Consider the following 14,757-nt stretch of genomic DNA (forward strand, 5'->3'; position numbering starts at 1 on the left):
AATCATTTCAGACATTGCTATGCAGCATGAAACTCTTTCCTGGACTTGCAGTGTTAGAACAGTCTGCCGTTACACAGCTTGGTCGTAGCCAGTAACCAACTTTGTCATGCACCAGCCAGAATCATCAAGAATAGGGAGCATGTGTATTTTTGAGATCAATGGAAGCTGGTCTGAGATGCCTGATGCCCTTGGAAGAGGCCATAAAATTTGTAAGCAGGGACAGCTGTGGCATTAAATAACATAATTTTCATTATATTTGTGTTAGAAAAAACACTGAAGCTCATGCAGCAGGGGACGATTGGAGAAGAAGGTCACCTGGCACGTCTTGCTGCGTGCCCTGTCGCTCTTGGGGAACTCTGAGGAAAAAGTTCAATGTAGGAGCAGGAGGAGGATGAATAGCTTCAACTACAGGAGGACAAGGAAAAGGATGAGGAGGAGAAAGAAACAGTGTTGTAAGAGCATGAGGATGGTGATGACGATGACACAATCATTACACAGGGAGACGGAGATGGAAAGAACTGGATTATCTGACACACTGGTCAGGATGGCGAGCTGTATGCTCAATTGTTGCATTGACAGGCGTATCGTACACATGAAGCAGGCTGACGATTACTAGATAGCCATGCTTCTAGACCCACACTATCACTGCAACAAGGGGGACTATTTTCCTCCTGACGAAAGGGAGCACAAATTAGCTTACTATCGGGAAACACTGTGTACAAACCTTGCTTCATTTTCCGGCCAGCAGGCACCTGCACCCAGCTTGTCCTAAAGGGAGGCCCATCTTTGCCCCTGAAGAGTCACCCATCTCCTGTCACAAGCAGCAGCAGCAAGTTCAGCCTACTGAACATAATGGAGAAGTTTTTTTAATGTCCCACACCAGGCTCAGGCAAGTCAGCAAGCCGAGTCTAACCACCTCAATGACCATGTTCAGGCCTACCTGGACTCTGACTCGCAAAGCCTGTCCGTAGACCCTGTGGACTTCTGGGCAGAAAGACTGCAACAATGGACCACTATGATCTTGGTCTTCTTCACTGCTAGCCTCTAGCGTCCTCTCGGAAAGGGTTTTCAGCGCCATGGGCCATGGGGGGGGGGGTGACACCCAAATGGACCAAGTTGTCTTGTGCCAGAGTTCAAAACACCACCTTTGTTAAAATGAACCAAGCCTGGATTAGACAGGATTACTCTTTGCCTATGGCAGATAAGTAGGTCTGGCCTTGCTGACTGTGTCCCATCGTGCCACTCTTGCTGTCTGCCAGCCTGGGTACCATGATGTTGCCTGCTGACCATTATGTTCCTTACAATGACTGCACCTGCTGCTGCTGTCATCATGCCATCTGCCAGCCTGCCAACATGTACCATATAACAACTGCTGTTGTTTTTTGCCACCCACTACCACCACCACTGCTGCTACCACTCAGTGCAGCTGTTCCCCTACTGTCACCACTATGAACACTTTGCATCTGTCTCTACTACTACTACTACTACCCATAAAAAGCTGATCTACTTTCATGCCAGGTTGCTACTGCTGCTACTCATGTTGCAGCCACATGCGACTATGAGGATCTGGCTACATAAAAGTCTTTTAGGTTGCATCCAGCCAACCATTCTTTATTCTGACAGCACTGCAACTACGAGTATCTGTCCATGGTAAAAGTTACATTTTTTTGAGGCTGCATCCATGTTCTGACAGCACTGCAACTATAAGCATCTGTCCACAAAAAGGCAAATGTTTTTGAGACTGCATCCACCCACCCTTTTCTTTGTTCTGACAGTTAGCAATGCGACTGAGAGCTTACCACATTTTTGGGGGCTTGGTCCCTCATCCATAGTCTTTTTTATTTATTTTTCAAATAACACTGTGTGTTTAAACTCCATCTGCCACCAATAAGGGCCAATTGTTGGAAGCTTTGAAATAGGAAAAACCATAAAACGTGCCATGACACTGTGTGTTTATAAACACACCACTTTTTAGCACCTTTAAACATGCCTTTATCCAAAGCTACGTATGTCAGTGTCACTTTGACATGATTAGGGAAGGTAGGACAGGCAAGAGAAAATAAATAATTCGTAAAAATAGGATAGGAGTTTTTCATGAAAAATCTGTATTTCTAGAGAACTTTTAGAAAAATTTGGCAAATCCAAAACGAACCGAATATTGAAAGATTCGCTCATCTCTAATTGTGGCAAACCTGAAACTAACTGAATCTAAAAAAAATCTGATCCTTATAAGGGATAGTTAAATCTCATAAAAACATCTGTCTGCTTACATGTGTCCCTAAAACCACCATTAAGCAAGCTATCATTTTAAACTGCTAACAATTCTTCCTCTTATAAACAGTATCTCTTTTTGAAACACAACAACATATAAATCATAAAATATTTTAATTTAAAATGTAATAAAATGCATATTTATAGTGTGGCATTTTAAACAACTCTGAGTGATTTGCTGCTGCATCAAAATTAGTTACATTTCTTGTGAAGTTATTTGCTTCATTTCACACTTCTCCTCTCTGTGTCCCCATTAATGTAAATTCAGAACAGCTTCAACAGAGCATGCTAAGAATACTAGGCCAACAGATGCCCACAACATCAAAGTGATAGAAAACTGTTAGATGATCTGGCCAGGCCAACTTAAAACAGCATTTTGACTTTGCAGTGTATTGACATCACTCACATCCATTTAGGCAAAGTTCCGGTGTTATCTGTTCAGTATGACACTTTTGACACTTCTCATGTGAAGAACATTTTGTTACCAAATAATTTTACATTTCTAAGTGAAACTTAATCCTCCTTAAAATGCATTATATGTTCAAAGGAAATCAATAAGTAAACCAATGTCTCTAAATATATAAACAAAAATGCACAATACGTTTTGTGAATTAGAAAATATTTTTTTTTAGAAAACATTTGATTAAATAACGAAGAATTAATTAAATTAAAATACTTAAATATTACTTTATTATATATACTTCAGGACACTGAGCTAAAAAGCTGCCTTATCTCCCTTTCATGGATTATGATCTTGAATGCAGCTGATAAGATCTTCAGCTGAATCTTTGTAGGAATGGAGTTCATTAGGAGACATGAACGACAATGAGGACAGACAGGACAGGCTGTGGTAATGGAGACTGCATACAAGTGCTGCTGCTCATTACTACATCCCCACCTACTCTCTGCAATTCATGTCTCCTCATGGACTCCATTCCTACATTCAAGATTATCAGCTGTATTCAGGATCATAATCCCTGACAAGCAGAGCAGAGGATGAGGAAGCTCTTTAGCTCAGTGTCCTGAAGTAACTTGTTCTTCTGTGAGATTAGGACAGACTTTGTGGACTAATTGGACGGCAGACATTTTATTTCTCCTGATGATTACTCCCTAGACAAAACAAGCCATTATAACTAATAAAAGGAATTTGGGAATATATTTATAATAAAGTAATATTTAAGTATTTTCATTTTCTTCATTCCTGGAGAACTCCTTTAAAGGGGTTAGTAGATATTCCTATTATTCTTACTGATCTGTAGAGTGTAGAAGCTGCAGCGCCACTCTTTTTCTGGCATCATGCAGTAACTGAAATATAGCCAGATTAAGTAGAATGACATGCAGCAACTAGACTGCAGGGGAGCACGTGAGTGTGGGTGGCTGGATGGGTGCAGTAGTTGTACTCAAGGTTCCTGAAGCTCCCTGGGCCAGTGTGCAGTGACAGAAAGGGTGGTTATTCCCTTCAAGGCACACTCTGGTTCTGAGGCTCTCCTGCCTGATGGCAGTTTTGGGGCCCTTGATGTTGCTGGTTTACGGTGCAAGCAGGGTCCCAGCTGTGGTGACACCAGCAACCTTGCAGTGCAAATGTGGTGCGGTATATTGATGAGACTGGTGTTGATATAACAAATCCACATCAGCAAGTGATCCAGATAAGCACTATTCCCATGAAATGCAGTCTTTATAGTCGATTCAACTAGTTCCCAAAGATTGTACAGTATATTAAGGCTAGCTTCTCTCTCTCAATCAGTCTAGTCAATCTCTCCTTTTCTCGGCCTAAAGAGATGCGCTTTCTCTATATATTATATGATATCTACAGTATCCTCAGAGGAATACGGTCTATGAACAGGGAACCCTCCTGTCCATTAACTGTGATTACCTTATTTGGAAAGTTTGGAATCCCTTTCTGGTGCCTACCGTATTTTTCGCCCCATAAGACGCACTTTCCCCCCCAAAATGCATCTTATGGGGCGAATTATGTCATTCAGTCATAAAGTAGGCGGCGCAGGCACGTGACGTCAATGAGTTCCGGCCGCCCGCCCACCCTGCTCTGCCTGCTACAGAACATTTAGTAAGTAGTACAGATGGGGCTGGGGATCGGAACGTCAATGAAATCTATTATTATAAAATGTTTAGGCAATAAAACAGTGAGTGAGCGATGGGGCCGGAGTTCAGTGACTGCATCGGTCCCACCGCATTTGCATGACACCGGACCCTCCCACAGGTTTAGCTCCCGTATATTAGGCATCTGTGGATGCCAGTATTATGGGGGGTGATCTGTGGATGCCACTGTTATGGGGGGATCTGTGGATGGCACTGTTATGGGGCGATCTGAGGGGGGCACTGTTATGGGGTGGGGGATCTGTGGGTGACACATATATAACAGTGCCATCCACAGATCCCCCCATAACAGTGCCATCCACATATCCCCCTCCATAACAGTGCCATCCACAGATCACCCCCCATAACAGTGCCATCCACAGATCACCCCATAACAGTGCCATCCACAGATCACCCCCCCATACCAGTGCCATCCACAGATCACCCCCCATAACAGTGCCATCCACAGATCCCCCCATAACAGTGCCCCCCTCAGATCGCCCCAGAACAGTGCCATCCACAGATCCCCCATAACAGTGCCATCCACAGATCCCCCCTATACCCCCATAACAGTGCCATCCACAGATCCCCCATAGTAGTGTCATGCACAGACCACCATTAGTTCAAAACCCACCAAAAGCACACCTTTTGGTTAAAAATATATTTTTTCTTATTTTCCTCTTCAAAAACCTAGGTGTGTCTTATGGGCCGGTGCTCTTCTATATATGTTTTCTCTTCTGAGTGCTGGCACACTAGTTGCTTGTGGGCTGTAGAGGAGTGGAATCTCCCTACAGGAGCTGCTCTTGCTGCTCTGAGGTGTTCGCTCCTCAGCAGTCAGCCAGTAACTCCAGAAATGTTCTACCTAGAGAGGAAAGGTGGAGCCAGCCCTTTTTAGCAACATGGGATCTCCCTCTCCCTATATACCATAACCTTATGGAATTTATAGTACATGAACATAATAAATGAACTACAATTATAGTAATAGAGTTGAGCGAATCGGAACTGTAAAGTTCAGGTTTGTAACAAACTTTAGGATTTTATGACCCCACACCCGAACCCAAACATTTCAGTAAAAGTTTGGGTTTGAGTTCGGTGTTTGGCGATTTAATGGCACTTTTTCAAAGGCTGCAGGGTAGCCAATCAACAAGCGTTTAACTAGTGCGCCTTTGGAGCCATCACAGCCATGCCTACTAATGGCATGGCTGTGATTAGCCAGTGCAGCATGAGACCCAACCTCTATATAAGCTGGAGTCACGTAGCGCTGCACGTCACTCTGCTCTTACTAGTGTAGGGATAGGATTCTTCTGCTGTGAGGGAGAGAATAGGAAAGACTATATCTAATATCAGAACTTGTTGTTAACTCTGCAATCTACAATGTTTTTTTTTTTTTTTTTGTGGGTGTAGTGCAACATTTTTGTACCCTGCCCTGAGTCCAGTGACACAGAAAAATTATGTAAATCCGTCTGTTATAATCAGAAAATCGATCTTTTTAACTGTGGGTGAGAAAATCATGATTTTTTTTTCCATAAAGTAACTTTGCGGCCTTTGCTGCATTTGTGGCATTCCAATACCAGTGTTAAATACTGCTGTTACATTCTGGTTTTAGAATAACACCCATTTTGTTTTAGATACTACATTTGCAGCCATTGCTGCATTTTTGAGAGTCCAATACAAGCGTTAAATACTGCTGTTATATTCTGGTTTAAAAAAAAAAACACCCATTTTGTGCTAGATACTACATTTGTGCACTGCACTTCATTTGTGATAGTCAAAGAAAATCAATTAAATCCTTCTGTTTAATTGTGGGGGAAAAAATCATATATTTTATTTTCCATAAAGTACCTTTGCGGCCTGCGATGGAAATCTGATAGTTGAATAGAATTAGTAAATACAACTGTGACATTGTGGGTAAAAAAAAACAACACTTTTTTGGGGGCAATAAAGTACCTTTGCAGACTGAACTGCATATCTGATATATATATTACTGAATAAAATCTGTAAAACCATCGGTTTAACTGTGGGTAAATAAATAAAAAAAAATTTCCATAAAGTACCTTTGCGGTATTTTCTGCATAAGTCACAGTCCAATACAAGCGGAAAATACTGCTGTTATATTGTGGTTTAAAAAAAAATAACATTTTGTGCTAGATACTACATTTGCAGCCTTTGGTGCATTAGTCACAGTCCAATACAAGCGTTGAATAATGCTGTTATATTGTGGTTTAAAAATAAATAAAAAAACACCCATTTTGTCCTAAATACTACATTTGCAGCCTTTGCTGCATTTGTAACAGTTCAATACAAGCGTTAAACACTGCTGTTATATTGTGGTTTTAAAAAAACACCCATTTTGTCCTAGATACTACATTTGTGGCCTTTGCTGCATTTGTGACAGTCCAATACAAGCGTTAAATACTGCTGTTATATTCAGTTTATTTTTATTTTTTTTAAACACCCATTTTGTGCTAGATACTACATTTGCGGCCTTTGCTGCATTAGGCTAGGTCTACACGACGACATTTGTCGCGCTACAAAAATTTGCGCGACAGATAGGGCGCAACAGTTGTCGCGCAACATTTTGTTGCACTAATGTCGCGCGACAATTTTTATAATGGCAGTCTATGGTGTCGCACTGCAACATGCAACATGTTGCGACTGCGACGCGACAGTCGCAGAAAAATCCATCTTGAATGGATTTTCTGCGACTGTCGCGTCGCAGTCGCAGCATGTCGCATGTTGCAGTGCGACACCATAGACTGCCATTATAAAAATTGTCGCGCGACATTGCTGCAACAAAATGTTGCGCGACAAATGTCGTCGTGTAGACCTAGCCTTAGTCACAGTCCAATACAAGCATTAAATACTACTGCTATATTGTGGTTTAAAAAAACAAAAACATTTTGTGCTAGATAATACACCCATTTTGTGCTAGATACTACATTTGCTCCCTGCACTGCATTTGTGATAATGAAAGAAAATCATTTAAATCCATCTGTTTCATTGTGGTTGAAAATTTTATTTTTATTTTTTCCATAAAGTATCTTTGCGGCCTGCAATGCAAATTTGATAGTGAAATAGAATCAGTAAATCCATCTCTTTCACTGGGGGTAAAAAATAATAAATATTTTTTTTTGCCAGAAAGTACAATTGCGGCCTGCACTGCAAATCTGAGAGTCAAATAGATTCAGTGAATGCAATTGTGACATTGTGGATACAAAAAAAAACACTTTTTGGGGGGATATAAAGTACCTTTGCAGCCAGCACTGCAAATCTGATAGTGAAATAAAATCAGTAAATCCATCTGTTTAACGTTGAGTGAAAAAATCATATTTATTTTCCCCATAAAGAACCTTTGCGGCCTATTCTGCATAAGTCGCAATCCTATACAAGCGGTAAATACTGCTGTTATATTGTGTTTAAAAAAAAAAAAAAAAACTTTTTGTGCTAAATACTACATTTGTGGCCTTTGCTGCATTTGTGACAGAATAATACAAGCTTTAAATATTGTTGTTATATTCTGTTTAAAAAAAATAAAAAAATTGTGCAAGATACTACATTTTCTGCATTTCCGACAGTCCAATACAAGCGTTAAATACTGCTGTTAGATTCTGTTTAAAAAAATAAATAAAAAATAAACATTTTGTGCTAGATACTACATTTGCACCCTGCACTGCATTTGTAATAGTGAAAGAAAATCATTTAAATCCATCTGTTTAACTGTGGGTGAAAAAATCCTATTTTTTTATCCATAAAGGACCTTTGCGGCCTGTACTGCAAATCCGATAGTGAAATATAATCAGTAAAACCATCTCTTTCAATGTGGGTGAAAAAATCATATTTTTTTTTGACAGAAAGTACCTTTGCGGCCTGCACTGCGATATCTGATAGTGAAAAAGAATCAGTTAATACAACTGTGACATTGTGGTTAACAAAAAAATAATATTTTTTTTCCATAAAGTACCTTTGCGTCGTTTTCTACATTTGTGACAGTCCAATACAAGCTTTAAATATTGCTGCTATATTCTAGTTTTGAAAAAAAACACCCATTTTGTGCAAGATACTACATTTGCTGCCTTTGCTGCATTTCCGACAGTCCAATACAAGCGATAAATACTGCTGTTAGATTCTGGTTTAAAAAAAAACACCTATTTTGTGCTAGATACTATATTTGTGGCTTTTGCTGCATTATTCACAGTCCAATACAAGCGTTGAATACTGCTGTTATATTCTATTAAAAAATAAATAAAAAAACACCCATTTTGTGCTAGGGACTACATTGGCAGCTTTTGCTGCATTAGTCACAGTCCAATACAAGCGTTAAGTACTGCTGTCATATTCTATTTAAAAAAAATATAAACACTCATTTTGTGCTAGATACTACATTTGCGGCCTTTGCTGCATTTCCAAAAGTTCAATACAAGTGTTAAATACTGCTGTTATATTGTGGTTTTTTTTTTAAAAAAACACCCATTTTCTGCTAGATACTACATTTGCGGCTTTAGCTGCATTTCTGACAGTCCAATACATGCGTTAAATACTGTTGTAGTCTGGTTTTAAAAAAACACCCATTTTGTGCTAGATACTTTATTTGCGCCTTTTGCTGCATTTGTTACAGTCCAATACAAGCGTTGAATACTGCTGCTTTTTTTTTTAAAACACCCATTTTGTGCTAGAGACTACATTTACAGCCACTGTTGCATTTCTGACAGTTCAATACAAGTGTTAAATACTCCTGTTATATTGTGTTTTTTTTTTTAAAAACACCCATTTTATGCTAGATACTTTAATTGCGGCCTTTGCTGCATTTGTGACAGTCCAATACAAGCGTTAAATACTGCTGTTATATTCTGTTTAAAAAAACAAAACACCCATTTTGTGCTAGATACTACATTTACAGCCGTTGTTGCATTTCTGACAGTTCAATACAAGCGTTGAATAATGCTGTTAATTTCTGGTTTAAAAAAACCCCACCCATTTTGTGCTTGATACTACATTTGCGGCCTTTGCTGCATTTCCGACAGTTCAATACAAGTGTTAAATACTCCTGTTATATTGTGGTTTTTAAAAAAACACCCATTTTCTGCTAGATACTTTATTTGCGGCATTTGTGACAGTCCAATACAAGCGTTAAATACTGCTGTTATATTCTGTTTAAAAAAATAATAATAGATAGTGCATTTGCGGCCTTTGCTACATTTGTGACAGTCCAATATAAGCGATAAATACTGCTGTTATTTTTATTTATTTTTTTAAACACCCATTTTGTGCTCGATACTACATTTGCATCCTTTGCTGCATTTCCAACAGTCCAATACAAGCAATAAATGCTGCTGTTATATTGTGGTTTTAAAAAAACACCCATTTTGTGCTAGATACTATATTTGCCGCCTTTGCTGTTTAAGCCGTGTACCGGGGTGGGCTCCCCAGAATACAGCAAAGTCACAGACAAGGAAAGCGACACTGACACCAGCTTTCTATGCAAGAATAGAAACTTTACTTAGACAACGAGTAATAACATAAGCATCACCAAAATAATACAAACATGCATAGAAAACGCTATATCCCCAGACCCACATTTAATGTCCCTGCCCACTAGACAGGCCTAGCCGATGGCGGACACAGCAGAGCCTGCAAGTTGTGCTGTGCCGCTACAGAGGACACCCCTAGCAAATTGCAAATGCAGCAGAGCCTGCAAGTCAATAACTGCGCTGCAGTCCAGTACAGTACGTCCTAGAACAACAATCTAATCCTAACTAACTAACTAAGGCTACTTTCACACTAGCGTTCGGGGCTCCACTTGTGAGTTCCGTTTGAAGGCTCTCACAAGCGGCCCCGAACGGATCCGCTCAGAATGCATCAGTCTGGCACCGTTTGTCCTCCTCTCCGCTCAGCAGCCGGACACTCGAAAGCGTTCGGGTGTCCACCTGGCCGTGCGGAGGCAAATGGATCCGTCCAAACTTACAATGTAAGTCAATGGGGATGGATCCGTTTGAAGTTGACACAATATGGCTCAATTTTCAAACGGATCCGTCCCCCATTGACTTTCAATGTAAGTCAAAACGGATCCGTTTGCATTATCATTTTTTTGTTTTTTTTGTTCATGGTAATGAAAACGGATCCGTTCTGAACGGATCTAAGCCTTTGCATTATAGGTGCGGATCCGTCTGTGCAGATACCAGACGGATCCGCACCTAAACACAGGTGTGAAAGTAGCCTAACTAATCCTAGGCTAGTCTCTGTAACTTCAGGCGCAACACAATATAACAATCAGTAACCAGGTGTACTGACCTACGTCCGTTCTGGGCCCAAGGATACAGCCTACCAGGGATGGCCACCAACCTCTAAGCAACCGTGTGGCCTTGCTTGATGATAAGGCCTTCTGTCCACACACTGAACTGGTCTTCCTGGGACAATCTCTCTTTCAAAAGAGCTGGATTCAGTCAGGGTATAACAGCTACTCTGCTTCTTCTGAGTGTCCATTAACTGCCAGACATCTGCAAGCCAGGATGGAATTAGATTCAATCCCTCCCAGCACAATCCTTCCACCATGCTAGATCAACACTTCCTGGTTCACTCACAGGCAGCAGCATGAGTCATCAGCATGAGTCATCATCTATTTTGCATATTCAAATCTCAGAGTGTGCTGGCTGTAGCTGCAAAACAGTGGCCTCTATTGCCCAGAATGCCAAATGACAGTTTAAGTGCAGAAATTATGCAGAAATAGCTGTTTTACTATCTCACATGCCACCCCACTAGAAGTTGTCGACCTCGGCAACTCTCCCCATACAAACTTATCCTAGCATAGCGCTGTGGAGGCACACCAGCATTGGGCCTCGCTGACCTTCCCAGATTGGGGTTTCAGAAATACTGAGGACTAGGGATGAGCGAACTCGAACTGTATAGTTCGGGTTCGTACCGAATTTTGGGGTGTCCGTGACACGGACCCGAACCCGGACATTTTCGTAAAAGTCCGGGTTCGGGTTCGGTGTTCGTCGCTTTCTTGGCGCTTTTGTGACGCTTTCTTGGCGCTTTTTGATAGGCTGCAAAGCAGCCAATCAACAAGCGTCATACTACTTGCCCCAAGAGGCCATCACAGCCATGCCTACTATTGGCATGGCTGTGATTGGCCAGAGCACCATGTGACCCAGCCTCTATTTAAGCTGGAGTCACATAGCGCCGCCCGTCACTCTGCTCCGATTAGCGTAGGGAGAGGTTGCGGCTGCGACAGTAGGGCGAGATTAGGCAGATTAACTCCTCCAAAGGACTTGATTAATCGATCGATCTGCAGCTGTGCATCATTGAGCTGCTGAAATTCAATTGCTCACTGTTTTTAGGCTGCCCAGACCGTTTGTCAGTCACTTTTTTCTGGGGTGATCGGCGGCCATTTTGTGACTTGTGGTGCGCCAGCACAAGCTGCGACCAAGTGCATTTAACCCTCAATGGTGTGGTTGTTTTTTGGCTAAAGCCTACATCAGGGTGAAGCTGTCACACCAAGTGCATTTAACCAGCAATAGTCTGTTTATTTTTTGGCCATATACTACATCAGGGGCAAGCTGCGCCTGTCACCAAGTGCATTTAACCCTCAATGGTGTGGTTGTTTTTTGGCTAAAGCCTACATCAGGGTGAAGCTGTCACACCAAGTGCATTTAACCAGCAATAGTCTGTTAATTTTTTGGCCATATACTACATCAGGGGCAAGCTGCGCCCGTCACCAAGTGCATTTAACCCTCAGTAGTGTGGTTGGTCAAGCTGTCACACCAAGTGCATTTAACCAGCAATAGTCTGTTAATTTTTTGGCCATATACTACATCAGGGGCAAGCTGCGCCCGTCACCAAGTGCATTTAACCCTCAGTAGTGTGGTTGGTCAAGCTGTCACACCAAGTGCATTTAACCAGCAATAGTCTGTTAATTTTTTGGCCATATACTACATCAGGAGCAAGCTGCGCCCGTCACCAAGTGCATTTAACCCTCAGTTGTGTGGTTGGTCAAGCTGTGACACCAAGTGCATTTAACCAGCAATAGTCTGTTTATTTTTTGGCCATATACTACATCAGGGGAAAGCTGCGCCCGTCACCAAGTGCATTTAACCCTCAGTAGTGTGGTTGGTCAAGCTGTCACACCAAGTGCATTTAACCAGCAATAGTCGGTTAATTTTTTGGCCATATACTACATCAGGGGAAAGCTGCACCCGTCACCAAGTGCATTTAACCCTCAGTAGTGTGGTTAGTCAAGCTGTCACACCAAGTGCATTTAACCAGCAATAGTGTGGTTATTTCTTGGCCATATCCCAGTCTAATTCTGTCACTAAATCCATACCGGTCACCCAGCGCCTAAATACTAGGCCTCAAATTTATATCCCGCTAAATCTGTCGTTACCGCTGTACTGTTGTGGCTGGGCAAGTTATTTAGTGTCCGTCAAAGCACATTTTTTGTTCTGGGTTGAAATACAATTCCCAATTTAGCAATTTCATAATTTAGTGGTTTCAGCTATATCAGAGCTATTTGAAATCTATCCCTAAAAGGGTATATAATATTCAAGGTGCACATAGGGTCATTCAGAATAACTTCACACACACGCTACTGTGCATTTCCAAGTCTAATTCTGTCACTAAATCCATACCGGTCACCCAGCGCCTAAATACTAGGCCTCAAATTTATATCCCGATAAATCTGTCGTTACCGCTGTACTGTTGTGGCTGGGCAAGTTATTTAGTGTCCGTCAAAGCACATTTTTTGTTCTGGGTTGAAATACAATTCCAAATTTAGCAATTTCATAATTTAGTGGTTTCTGCTATATCAGAGCTATTTGAAATCTATCCCTAAAAGGGTATATAATATTCAAGGTGCACATAGGGTCATTCAGAATAACTTCACACACACGCTACTGTGCATTTCCAAGTCTAATTCTGTTAGTAAATCCATACCGGTCACCCAGCGCCTAAATACTAGGCCTCAAATTTATATCCCGCTAAATCTGTCGTTACCGCTGTACTGTTGTGGCTGGGAAAGTTATTTAGTGTCCGTCAAAGCACATTTTTTGTTCTGGGTTGAAATACAATTCCCAATTTAGCAATTTCATAATTTAGTGGTTTCTGCTATATCAGAGCTATTTGAAATCTATCCCTAAAAGGGTATATAATATTCAAGGTGCACATAGGGTCATTCAGAATAACTTCACACACACGCTACTGTGCATTTCCAAGTCTAATTCTGTCACTAAATCCATACCGGTCACCCAGCGCCTAAATACTAGGCCTCAAATTTATATCCCGCTAAATCTGTCGTTACCGCTGTACTGTTGTGGCTGGGAAAGTTATTTAGTGTCCGTCAAAGCACATTTTTTGCTCTGGGTTGAAATACAATTCCCAATTTAGCAATTTCATAATTTAGTGGTTTCTCCTATATCAGAGCTATTTGAAATCTATCCCTAAAAGGGTATATAATATTCAAGGTGCACATAGGGTCATTCAGAATAACTTCACACACACACGCTACTGTGCATTTCCAAGTCTAATTCTGTCACTAAATCCATACCGGTCACCCAGCGCCTAAATACTAGGCCTCAAATTTATATCCCGCTAAATCTGTCGTTACCGCTGTACTGTTGTGGCTGGGAAAGTTATTTAGTGTCCGTCAAAGCACATTTTTTGCTCTGGGTTGAAATACAATTCCCAATTTAGCAATTTCATAATTTAGTGGTTTCTCCTATATCAGAGCTATTTGAAATCTATCCCTAAAAGGGTATATAATATTCAAGGTGCACATAGGGTCATTCAGAATAACTTCACACACACACGCTACTGTGCATTTCCAAATCTAATTCTGTCACTAAATCCATACCGGTCACCCAGCGCCTAAATACTAGGCCTCAAATTTATATCCCGCTAAATCTGTCGTTACCGCTTTACTGTTGTGGCTGGGCAAGTTATTTAGTGTCCGTCAAAGCACATTTTTTGTTCTGGGTTGAACTACAATTCCAAATTTAGCAATTTCATAATTTAGTGGTTTCTGCTATATCAGAGCTATTTGAAATCTATCCCTAAAAGGGTATATAATATTCAAGGTGCACATAGGGTCATTCTCAATAACTTCACACACACGCTACTGTGCATTTCCAAGTCTAATTCTGTTAGTAAATCCATACCGGTCACCCAGCGCCTAAATACTAGGCCTCAAATTTATATCCCGCTAAATCTGTCGTTACCGCTGTACTGTTGTGGCTGGGAAAGTTATTTAGTGTTCGTCAAAGCACATTTTTTGTTCTGGGTTGAAATACAATTCCCAATTTAGCAATTTCATAATTTAGTGGTTTCTGCTATATCAGAGCTATTTGAAATCTATCCCTAAAAGGGTATATAATATTCAAGGTGCACATAGGGTCATTCAGAATA

This window comes from Bufo gargarizans, chromosome 2, assembly GCF_014858855.1.
Source record: "Bufo gargarizans isolate SCDJY-AF-19 chromosome 2, ASM1485885v1, whole genome shotgun sequence".
NCBI lineage: Eukaryota > Metazoa > Chordata > Amphibia > Anura > Bufonidae > Bufo > Bufo gargarizans.